Raw genomic sequence first — 12127 nt, 5'->3', positions numbered from 1 at the left:
TGAGCCGAGATCGCGCCATTGCACTCCAGCCTGGACAATAGAGCGAGACTCCATCTTAAAAAAAAAAAGAAGAAAACCTTCTCAGAGTAATATGGCTTAACAAACAAAACACTGCAGGGTTTATTTGTTTATTTAAACTACTTTATACCTCTGAAAGATTCAACCTATGTAGATATCTGTATATACAAAGATTTCTTTTAATCAGATAAATACTGATCATACCTTTGAAGTGCCCAAGTGGACAAAGTGGTGGAGGACACACAGGAGACAGGTGCCATTTCTGGAGTCTCTCAGGGCCTGCCTTTTGTGGAAGGGAGAGCAGAGATGCAGACCAAGGCCAGGCTTACTTCAAGTTGAGAAATGGAACAAATGGGACAGATAAAATCTACATCACCCACCAAGATCCCATGTGAAACCTTATTTCTTCCTATTGGCTAGCAAATGCCTTTAGCTTATCATTGATTGCTCACACAAGGAGCAAATCCAGAAGAATGTATATGCCCAGTATGCAGGCTACCTCATGCGGATCTCAACATTCTAATGTTCACAAAGTTCAGTTACTGAGCATTTCTGCCATGCCAATCTGATAAGGTTCATAATGTATAGACTTATTGATATTTAAATCTGATAACATCCCTATGAGGCAGGAATGCTATAATCCCCATTTTACAGATGATAAACCTGAGTCACTGACGTCACTTGTTCTCAGGTATTCACCATCAGGGCTGGAATTTGAAGCCATGCAGGTTGATTCCACAGTGGAGTCTCTTAACCATTACTACATATTCTTAACCATTCAAGATAGGAAATGATAAAAGCTTTACATAAGGGAGGCAAACAGTTCATTTTGGGGTATTCTGATGAGTAGTACAGCTATGGCACAGCAGATTGGGGTGACATGTGCGGATCATACAGAGGTCTTGAGCCACCCTGCTCCTTTACAGTTCTCCTGTCCCAAGTATATCATCTGCCTGCTGCTTCTTGGTTTCCTTCTTCATTTATTCAGTCAGGCTACAAATAATATGTATGCCTATTACATACCAGGTTTCTGAATTATGTACAGGAAATGAGAAGATAAATAAGACACAGCCTCTTCCATATTTATGGCAAAAACTACCCTCATTTCAGTTTCTTCCTCCTGTTTGTAATTTCATTGTTTATTTTTCCATCAGTTCAGACTGTTGCTTGCTGATGTGAGGTGACCTCAAAGTGACTTTCTGAAAAGTTCTGACCCTTTGCCTTTCAAAAACATTTAAGAACAGCAACAACATCTGGATAGTCTCAGTAAAATGCCTTTTCAACAGCTCAAAGCAAGGCTTGTTTTTGTTTTAATTTGAGAATGTTTCAAGTGAAACTTAGTTCCATCATTTAGTTCCTGGCAGCCCAATAACCAGGGAGCAATAACTCGCTTATCTGTGGGCTGTTTAGTGACTACATAGTACCACCCTGGGAGCAATAGACTAGGGCCTTCTTCCAGATGCCATGTTTTAAGGCTTTCAGCTGGAAAGACTTTCACTCTGTAAAATTTATTTTGATTATTTTAAGTCAGGATTTGGCCTTCTTATTCGGAAAAAAAAAAATCGGCCTCTGGCTTTCTGCCTCCTGCACTTCTGGCTCTAGGCCACATGATCATCTAATTTCTAGTTTTTCAGGCAGACAGAGAAGGTTAGAAACTGGCAACCGTGGCCTCAACAGCAGATAAGCAGTTCAAGTCTGTGACAGGAATTAAGAAGACTGCCATAGAAAAATTTTTTAAAAGTCACCTCCTGTTCCACGAAGCATAGCTGTCTCTTCCTTCCTGTCCTCCTTGCCCATTCTCTTTGAGAAGTCCAGGTCCTAGAAGCACCAGACACTCAGTAGACTCGGGTTTTGCTGCCTATAGGTAATTATGCTAAAAGTCTGCGGTAGAAGATCTTATTATGCTCGCATAATTATGCATTCTAGAGCAGAAGGTTTTTGCTGGAAAGCTTCACTGTTAGATATGATTTGCATTTTTTACTAGATACTTGTCTTTGGTCCTTGAGGACAAACATATTAAGTATTCCTTTGTGCATCAACAGAAAAGCAAAACACAAAACAGCCTGTATGTGGGCTTGAGGCCGTCTTGTTACACAAGAAAGACACTGCTCTAGAACAGGGCTCACCTTTGCTTCAGGCACTAAGTTTATTTTGGAGCCGTAAGAGTAAGGGAGTAGGTCAGAAACGACTTTTAGTGTAACCCATCTGTAATTTAAAATGCTGTCATAAGACCAAGTCTTATCAAAAATCAGTATTTAAGTTAAATTTACCCCCAAATTTCTTTCAAAAAAATTTTGTAAATTTACCCCCAAATTTCTTTCAAACACATTTTGTAATGTTCTTTTTGAGAGAAGCCTTTGCCCTGCTAGAGGTGAAGATGTGCTTAATCGGCCTGTTGAGTAATCCTGCAAAGTGGGTATTCCGCCGAAGCCACCTCTAGCTGGGGGCTCGGGAGAGAAAGACGCAGCTGGGCCCCTGCCGCCCCTCGAGCCGGTGGGCAAGCCCGTTCCCGGTGCATTAGGAGGCAGGCCCGGCCAGGGGCCAGCGGCCGGCACTCAGCCCCGCGCATCTCCCCGAGGGCGAGGCCGGGCCGGGCTGTCATCGGCTCGATTTAAGGATGGTCTGAGCTGCCCCTTTCAGGCTGCTCTCGAAGGCTTCGGCCGGTCAGGCGAGGCGAGGCGAAGCGAAGCGGCGTGAGCGAGGGTGCTTAGGGAGAACAGCCGTAGGCAGCTCGATGCTGGGTGGCTAACGCGCGACTGGGCCCAGCAGCACCCCGGCGGACAACTCGACCCGTATCCCGAGCTGCGTGGCGGACAAAGCCGGGCGCCTGGCCCGGACTACGACTCCCGGAGGGCTCTCCGACCGCTCCGGGGCGGCCCAGCGCGCACTGCGCTGGCAAGCTTGACAGCCAGGTGCCCTGCTCGGCCAACTCTGCGCCCCGCCAGGGACGCTGGCCTCCTCGCTGTCTTCCCGGTGTCTCTTTATTCCAACTGCCTGAAACTCGGCCCCACGAATGGCAGGCAGCGTCCAACATTCAACCCCGTAGAGCCAGCGCCAGCCAATAAAGCGCATGGATGGAGGCCACGTGACAGCAGTGGGCCGGCGCTCCGGCTGAGCCCTGATCTCTATGGTTTCCGTGGCTCGCTAGAAGGAGTGTGGTCCACTGGAGGACTCCCTACATTCTTCCTCCATTACCTCACTGCCTCCGGTGGCTGCTGGGATACCGGAGGACTCGGGTCCCGGCTCGACTCAGTCCTCCAGCCGCCCGGGGAATACCTCTAGTTCTTCCCGGCCGCCGCCGCCCCGACGCTTCCTCCTCCGCCCGCCGGCCTCCTTCGCCCCGCCCCGTCCGCGCCGCGCGTCCGGCCAGCCTGCGGGCCCGCTTCTCTCCGGAGCCCCCACCCAGGCGCATGGCTCCATGAAGCAGGAGGAGGAGGCAGAGCACGAGAGGTCCCGTCCGCCCCAGCCGCGTCTGGGCCAGGAGAAAAGGTGGGAAACTCGGGCTGCGCCGCGCCCTCCGCCTCCCCGCTGCCGGGCCGGGCCTCCCTGGGGCAGCCACCGCTGGGCCCGTCTGGCCTGTTCTCGCTGGGGCGGGCGGCAGGGCCGGGAGGGAACCCCGCGGTCCTGGGGCGGGGGTCCCGGGGCAGTGTCGGGGAAGGGTCCCGGGTGGCGGGCGGGGCCTCGGGTCGTGTCCCGGCGGAGAGCAGGGGGTCGGGAGGCACTGCCGGGGAGGGGCGGGCGGCGCCGTACCCCGGGCCGCGAGGCTCGGCTCCCGCTCCTGCTCCTTGTCTGCACTCCCTCCAGGAAGCAGGCTCGCTCGTTGTAAAGTTTGGTGGTCTCCGGCGCCGCCTGGTGGCCCCCACCCACCGTCCCGCCGCCCCCTCCCCCGCCCGGCGTCTGGATTCCACCCCCGCGGCTCGGCCCAAGCTGCTCTACCCGTCGCTCCATCCTCTCCCCAACTCCCCAGCGCCCCGGACCCTCCTTCCTCACACCCTCGTTTCTCACCTTTCACCCTCTCCCTCGTCCTGCTTTTCCCCTCCCCGCTCTGGCCTGTCCTCTTCACAAGCGGGCTTCCTCCGCCTCCTCCTCTTTTTCCCACCCCTACCCTTGGGCCCTCCTTCCTTAACCTCCGCTGGCCCCCAGTTCCGTGATCCGTCCACCTGATACTCTGGGTTTCATTCCTCTCTCTTTCCCAGGCTGTGGGTTTTGCCCTTCACTCCTTGTCCTCCTCCATTCCCTGTCCTGATCTGAACTCCTCTCCTTGCCACGCTCCCTCACCCTTATCCCTCTGGGCCTTATCCTCTTTCACTGCCCTCTCCTAGGATAGAGTGGGTGGGGCCTCTCCCACCTACAGGAGATGTAAACAGTCTCCTGTTTACTTACATCTTTGGGAGCAGCTCAATTCTCTAGTAGTGGGGAGAGTTGGTGAAGAGATCAGGAAGAGATTTCTTCGATTCTAAGAGTAAGGATGGATGACTCTTAGCAACAATGATCTTTTCCTCCTGGCATAGCGAGATGGCCTGCCCTCAGGTCCCTGCCTCTGGCATGCTGTCCAGTAATTCTTCAGTGCTAACTGTGCAGAGGATTGGGAAATTGGTTTGTGTTCTGAAACCGGTGGAGAACCTTTAAATGGTCTCTCCTGGCCAGAGAGCAACTTTTCCTCTGCATCGGTGGTGGGGAAGTTTTAATGTGCGTCTCATGCTCAAGTTCAATGAATAATACCTTTGATTCTCAGTGTCCTCCCTTCTTGCTGATGACGCTCAGGATGAGATGATTCAGGGAATGGGACTACACTGCTGCCTCAGATTTAGAGTTTGAAAGGTTTGGAAATAAGGAGAATCTGTTCTCTAGCTGTATGTGTCACCTCCTTCCCCCCCTCACGAAATTGCTCTGTCGAGTTGTGGTTTTTCAGAAACCATATCTTACCTCTGCACTTACCTCTGGGTGTGTGTTCACAGCACCTGCATTTCCGTCTTAGGTACAGGAAGAAGGAATGGAATCGGAAGGAAGAAAATTCATTCCAGAGACAAAATAGCTCCCCTCCTCTGTTGTAGCTGTTCCTCTGGCAATACAAACTTTCTGCTTTCAGTGAGTATTATCTTGGACATATTTAGAATAGAGCTTCATTGTTGTTTTTGGCTTTAGGACTTTGAGATGTCGGTGTATTTTGTTCATTTGTATTTTTCTTCCATGAGGGGGGTCCTAATGTTGTTGAAGTTTTTCCACTTGTTCTCTTTTAAAATAATTTAAATATGCAAAGACAAGTTTGTTTTCCATACTCCCATTAGAGTGAGCTAGCTGGGTGCTGCTGTGGCATGATCTTTCCTTTATATTTCTGGCCCCCCACCCTTCCCAAATTCTCAATACAGCCAAAGAGATTGTCTTAACTTTTAGGGTAATTAAGTCAGAGATTAATGCAGTTCCTGATCAAAGTCAATGATTGTTTCTCTTTTCTATAGTTTCAGTCCTCAGAGACTTTTGGAACATTTTGTCCTAAATTTGCCATAGTGATGATATTTTCTTGAAAATCCTGTCACAGATTTGAAAATAATTAAAATTTTACACTGTAAACTTTAAACAAAGTTCTGGGGTAAAAATTATGACTACTGTGTCCCCTTGAGTTGGCTAATGATAGCATGCTGACACTTGGGAGAGAGTTTTCAGAGTGCTTCACTTCTCTGTGGAGTTTCCCAGCTCCTCTGATGGATGCAGGGGATAAATGTTTTTATTTTACAAATGAAAGAACTGAGGCCCAGAAAAATCTGGCCACTTGCTACAGGTCACATAGAAAAGGGAGAGGATGTGAGAAACAAAAGTTTCCACTGGTAGATACGTGTTTTTCTTTAAGCTAAGTTGAAATGAAAATGTATAGTTCTGGCTAGGTGTGGTGGCTCACGCCTGTTATCTCAGCACTTTGGGAGGCCGAGGCAGGTTGATCACGAGGTCTAGAGATCGAAACCATCCTGGCCAACATCGTGAAACCCCGTCTTTACTAAAAATACAAAAATTAGCTGGACATGGTGGCATGCGCCTGTAGCCCCAGCTACTCGGGAGGCTAAGAAAAGAGAATGCATAGTTCTGCATGTTTTTAAAAATCTGTAAAGCCGAAAAGCCGTTGTTGCCAGGCATGGTGGCTTGCATCTGTAGCCCCAGCAACTTGAGAAGCTGAGGCAGGAGGATCGCTTGAGCCCTGTAAATAGCCACTTCAGCCTGGGCAACATAGCAAGTCTCCGTCTCTTTAAAAGAGAAAAAGTCTGTGCTCAGTCGCTCATGCCTGTAAATCCCAACACAGGGAAGCCAAGGCAGGAGGATTGCTTGAAGCCAGAAGTGAACAAACCAACTTGGTCTCATACTGACACCTGTCTCTACAAAAGGAAAAATTAAAAAAAAATTGGCCGTGTGGTGGTTGTAGTGTGTGGTGGCTGTAGTCCCAGGCTGCAGTCCCAGCTACCTGGGAGACTGAGGCAGGAAGATCCCTAGAACACAGAACTAGAAAGCTGCAGTGAGCAGTGATAGCACCACTGCACTCCAGCCTGGACAACTGAGGGAGAGGAGACCCTATTTCCAAAACAAAACAAAAAGGAACAATTATATAGGTAGGTCTGTGATTTGTGGGGAAATTTTTCGCACACCAACTGTTTTGGATGTGTGTATAATGGGATTTCAAAAATAAAGAAACGATTATTTGGTATGGTTACCAGAATGTATGTGGGTTTTTCTGACTGTTTCCTGGAATAGTTCCATAAGTAGGACAGAATTATAGCTCAGGTGCCATTTCAGTACCCATAATGTAATTATTAAATTGAATTTCAACTCAACTCTGTCACAAAGGAAACAACTGCTTATTCCCTTCTGTGGAAAGCTTGATTTGAGCAAACGTCTAAATGCTAAATGATAACGAAAGAAAATACAGAGACCCCCTTTTTCTTGGCCTCTTTCCCACCTCCCAAATCTTTATCAGGTCGTGCCCTTGAATAAGCTGTTTTGAGACTTGTCTTCAAAATGTGAATCTAGATTATTCCCCCCACCTTTAGGCTTTCCTAGATATTTTAATCTGGTGGTTGTTTCACACTTACTACTTTGACAACAGTTTTATTGGTATTCAATATGTATCAAGATGTCTACAATAATAGCACATTTAGCAAGTTTAGTCTCTTTCTAGTGTATGTTTAGAAGCTTAAATGAGGACTCTAGTGGAATAAAACTGTACAACTCTCAAGACAGCCAAGTGTTTTTCTCTGTGTTTTCTGGCATCTCAGGATGAAAAGAAACAGTAGATAAGATTTATTAGAAGCTGTTGCTCTCCAAAGAGGTCATGAGAGTAGTAATCCCGTGTTAATAATGTGCTCTTTTAGATTACAAGGTCATTCTTAATGAAATTGTATTATGAGGGCATTTATTTCTCTAGAAATTGTAAGCATTCAGAACTGTGTTATTTTTATAACCAACGTTACTTTTATCAGTGGGGTAGGGTAGTATTGGTAACAGCAGACACTTAATAGATAGCAGTTATATGCCACAGAGCTGCCAGGTGCTTTTCATGTCTTTCACAGCTCACAAATAAACCTGTGTGGTAGCAGGACCCCAAGTCCACGGAGATGTGAAAACTTGCCTGAGTTGCATAGCTGGTACATGGCGAATGAGATTTGGGATCAGAGATGAGACTGTAACCTCAAAATCTAGGCTCTGTATCCTGAAGAGGGGAGCTGCTCTAGGAAATGGCGAGCTTGTTTTCAGTGGACTTAGTAGCCTTGGAAGGGACCCACAGTGAGAGAGGAAGGTCCTTTTGCCCAGCCAGACACATGAGTGAGGGCATCATCACATCTTCGTGTCAATAGCAGCCTCAGTACCTGGTTGGTAAATATTAGCTGTGTGGGAGAAATAGTTTGTATTAATCCCTGAAACCACAAGTGGCCACCCAGGCAAATAAGCTCTCTAGTGGGTAATTCTGAAAGTGCTCCATCATTCAAAAAGGAAAAAATAATTCTTCCCAACTGCAGTTTAGATTGTCTGACCTATCAAAGGAAAGCTTTGAGCCACCTAGAAGTGGTACCCGAAGCCAGTTCCAGAACTGACAGCTGGTATGTTTTAGCAAAGACGATAGCTACCAGCATACATTGGACCAAGAAGTGAATTTGGGTGATACTTGACTTAATTTTTAATATGAATTATCCACAGTGGCTATCCATTTTGCTATGAATAATTATTAAACTATCCCAAAAGAAAAAAAAAAATCCCTTGGTTGAGCTAAGTAGAATGGAGATTGTTGATAAGAATAGGTACTTGTAATTCAGTCATCCCCAGGTTCTGCAGTACTCCACTGTTAGCGGGCATACTTAAATAAAATTACTAGATGTGTAGATAAGATTGTTGGTGACAGGCAGCAGTGTGTGTGAGTGTGTGTGTGTGTACCCATGTGTGTACTATATGTAGGGCACATGTTAGCTGCCGTGAAAGATGAAACAGATGCCCCACGGCCTCTCAGGCTCAGGGTGATGCCGAGTTCAGTGCAGGCTGAAATTTTTTAAGTTGTAAGCTGCCCCAAATAGCAGGCCAGTGCTCAGTGTCCCCACAGAGAAGGAGGAAGAGTTACTCAGGGGCCCTCGTTGCGGGTCCTAATGAAGTTCAGGGTCCCCTTGAGTATTGTACATCAGGTGGAGAGGAGAGAACCTCCTGCAAGCACAGGGCAGGTGAGGACACCGCAGCATAACTGAGGAAGGCTGGTGACTTTAAGCACTAATGGCACATTTTATTTGACACCTGCAAGGTTAAGGGGTCTGAAGAGGTAAAACAGTGGTTCCTGTAATTTTGCTTGCTTTTTGTTGAAGTATGAGTATTGTTTCCATCTGGTGGAAGCCTAGTTTTAAAGAGCTTATTTTTATTGGTGGTCGCAATGGATGAACAGGAAGAAGGGGGGATTACTACTGCAGACTCTCACCATAGCCCTTGACCTGAGCTTTGTACAAGTAACCAGCTGAAGGCCTGGAAGTGTCTTGGTTGTATATACACCTAATTTCACACTTTGTCTTTTTCCTTCCCTTTTTGTAGAGAATGGGGTCTTGTTACGTTGCCCAGGCAGGTCTCAAACTCCTGGGCTCAAGCTGTCCACCCACCTCTGCCTCCCTAAGTGTCGAGATTACAGACATGAGTTTCTGCGCCTGGCTCCTCTTTATTTTGGATGAACCAGATTCACTGTAATTTGTACAATACTCACAGTACCCAGTACCATCCTTGGTAGTTTTATGAGGTTTGGCAGGGAAGTTTGGTGGACACAGATTTAGAAGAAGCAGAGTTTGTAATTAAGTGGAGCATTTGATTTTAGCTGGTCAGATGGATAGTTAGTATGAGCTATTAGAATGCTATTATTCTGAAGTGTCTTACCCTGTACTCACAAAGCCGGGCTGCTGGAGGACCAGGTGTCTCTTGATCCTTGCAGGGCAGTACTGAGAGCTGAGTTGGGAAATACTTAGTTGTGGTGAGATGCCTACTTTGTTGGAATAGAACTAGAGAATCTCAAACTGAAAGAGAAAATTTTGATGAAATTTGTTGATAGTGGTTGATATTTAAGAAGCCTTTGTTTATTACCAGTATCCTGGTTTACTTCACATTCTTTGCCTATAGTTGTTATGTATTAGGTCATTCTTATATCGCTATAAATACCTGAGACTGGTAATCTATTAAAAAGAGAGAGATTTAATTGGCTCAGGGTTCTGCAGGCTGTACAGAGAACTTAGCAGCGTCTGCTTCTGGGTAGGCCTCGGAGCTTTGACTCATGGCAGAAGGCAAAGCGAGAGCAGGCACGTAACGTGAGCAAAGTAGGAGCAGGAGAGAGGCGGGGGGAGGTGCCACACACTTTCAAATGACCAGATCTTGAGAGAACGCACTCATATCGTCATCACTATCAGGAGTACAGCACCAAAGGTTGGTGCTAAACCATTCATGAGAAATCCACCCCCGTGATCCAGTCAGCTCCCGCCAGGCCCCACAGCCAACATTAGGGATTACAGTTCAGCACGAGACTTGGGTGGCGACAAATTTGCAAGCTATATCAAGCTAACATTTGGTGTATGTTGACAGATAAGTAAAATATTAGTCCCCTCAAAAACCTGCTTTAAATAATTCTGTAGAAGGATGGGAGATGGAGCGAGTAGATAATGCACAGAGGTATAGATGAAATAAGATTAGTCATAGGTTGGAAATTGTTAAATATTGGGCTCATTATACTATTTGTGGAGTATACAGTTTTCTCCAGTTTGTGCACATTTGAAATTTTCTGCCGGGCGCGGTGGCTCATGCTTCTAATCCCAGCCCTTTGGGAGGCTGAGGCGGGCGGATCACCTGAGGTCAGGAGTTTAAGAACAGCCTGACCGATATATGGTGAAACCCCACATTTAAAAAAAAAAAAAAAAAAAGAAAGAAATTTTCCATAGATTTGAATTTATGGAATAAGCTTTCAAAGAAATGCCTTCTAATATATTTTTGATGCAGAAAATATCTAACTCTGCTTTTGGTCACTAAAACTCAACTGAGACTATCAGTTGAATTGGTTACTTAGTGGCCTCCAGGGAAATGCATGGGCCTAAAGAGCCAAGATTTTGGTTGGTTTTGTTCATTGCAAATCATAGTTGGAAGATGTGGGGGAACTGTAAGCGCTAGACATCAACTGTGGTTATGCTCCACTGCGGATCAGTGACTGTATGTAGTGTGTAGGCAGAATCTTCTAGACTTGCACTGGTAGGGTTTGAAAATCCCTTCTGTTGCTCTGTTATAGGATGTTTCACCAGCCAGGTGACACCACCTGCCAGAGAACACCTGAGTTCTTGCCTCTGTCTCATGACATTTAGCTTTTCCTTCAGGCGTGGTGTGGTGTAATAAGAATGATGAAAGGTTTTTTTAGCTTTTGCATTTCATCCTTTCTCTTTCATTCTTTGAATTCTGAAGCTCTACAGGTGCAGAGCTGCAGGGCCCTGTTAAAACACCAGCTCTCTGGGGATATGATCCTGCTGCTTCATCTAACCTGTATGTGTCTCTAGCTTGCCGCCCACAGTTGCTCACAAAGTGGAGGCAAATGAGAACTTAGACCAGTGACACCCATCGTGGATTCAAATGGCCCTGGGACTGGGGGATAATTTTCCAGGTGATGGCTGAAATGTTGACTTTGGGCTTGGTTTTTCATATTTTTTTTCCAGCTCCATTTTTGTTGGCAAGAGTCTATAAGTTGTTAGATTAGTTCTTAACGTACCCTAGAATTAATAATTTTATTTATTTATTTATTTTGAGACAGGGTCTTGCTCTGTCACCCAGGCTGGAGTGTAGTGGTACAAACATGGCCCACTGCAGCCTCGACTTCTTGGGCTCAAGTGATCCTCTTGCCTCAGCCTCCTGTGTAGCTGGGACCACAGGCACATGCTGCCATGCCCAGCTACTTTTTTTATTTTTTGTAGAGACATGTGTCTCACTTTGTTGCCCAGGCTGGTCTCCAACTCCTGGGCTCCAGCTGTCCTCTCACCTCAGCATCCCAAAGTGTTGGGATTATAGGAATAAGCCACCGTGCCCAGCCCAGAACTTATTTTTTTTAATCCCGCCCTAAAGAAAGAGACTGAACCCAGTGGATATTATTAGAAGGATTCATTCTTCCTTGTGGCTGTTGAGAAGACCCAGGCTATAGAGCCTGATGCATAGCTTGTGATCTAAATCCTAGCTCTGGCCCAGGCGCAGTGGTTTATGCCTTTGGAAGGCTGAGGTGGGCGGATCACCTGAGGTCAGGAGTTCAAGACCAACCTGGCCAACATGGTGAAACCCCATCTCTACTCAAAATACAAAAATTAGCCAGTAGTGGCACGCACCAGTAGTCCCAGCCACTCAGGAGACCAAGTAAGGAGAATTGCTTGAACTTGGGAGGCAGCGGTTGCAGTGAGCCAAGATCACACCACTGCACTTCAGCCTAGCGGCAGAGCGAGACTTTGTCTCAAAAAAAAAGAAAAAAAAAATTCTAGCTCTGCCACTTAGTGGCAGTGTGAACGATATAAAATGATCGTGGCTGGCCGGGCGCGGTAGCTCAAGCCTGTAATCCCAGCACTTTGGGAGGCCAAGGCGGGTGGATCATGAG

The 12127-nt window shown here is 46.7% G+C and overlaps 1 protein-coding gene across 8 annotated transcripts in view; it reads left to right on the top strand.

Annotated features, from left to right (window-relative positions):
- Nucleotides 1–3370: 3370 nt before the first annotated feature.
- The window catches only part of AMMECR1L (AMMECR1 like), a 23032-nt gene continuing 14275 nt past the window's right edge, over nt 3371–12127 (top strand). For 5 of the 8 annotated variants that reach the window (XM_017548448.2, XM_017548443.2, XM_037745670.1 and 2 more), the window contains exons 1-2: nt 3371–3507; nt 4997–5106. The gene's annotated coding sequence lies outside the window, so the exon portion shown is untranslated. Of the gene's footprint in view, nt 3508–4332; nt 4840–4996; nt 5107–7957; nt 8100–12127 lie in introns of those variants that run through there. The other 3 variants (XM_017548445.2, XM_037745668.1, XM_037745669.1) reach the window with 3 other exon arrangements.

Source organism: Cebus imitator, unplaced genomic scaffold (assembly GCF_001604975.1).
Source record: "Cebus imitator isolate Cc_AM_T3 unplaced genomic scaffold, Cebus_imitator-1.0 Scaffold207, whole genome shotgun sequence".
Taxonomy (NCBI): domain Eukaryota; kingdom Metazoa; phylum Chordata; class Mammalia; order Primates; family Cebidae; genus Cebus; species Cebus imitator.
Note: the sequence above shows the minus strand (reverse complement) of the source record. Positions and strands in the feature narration are given on the sequence as shown.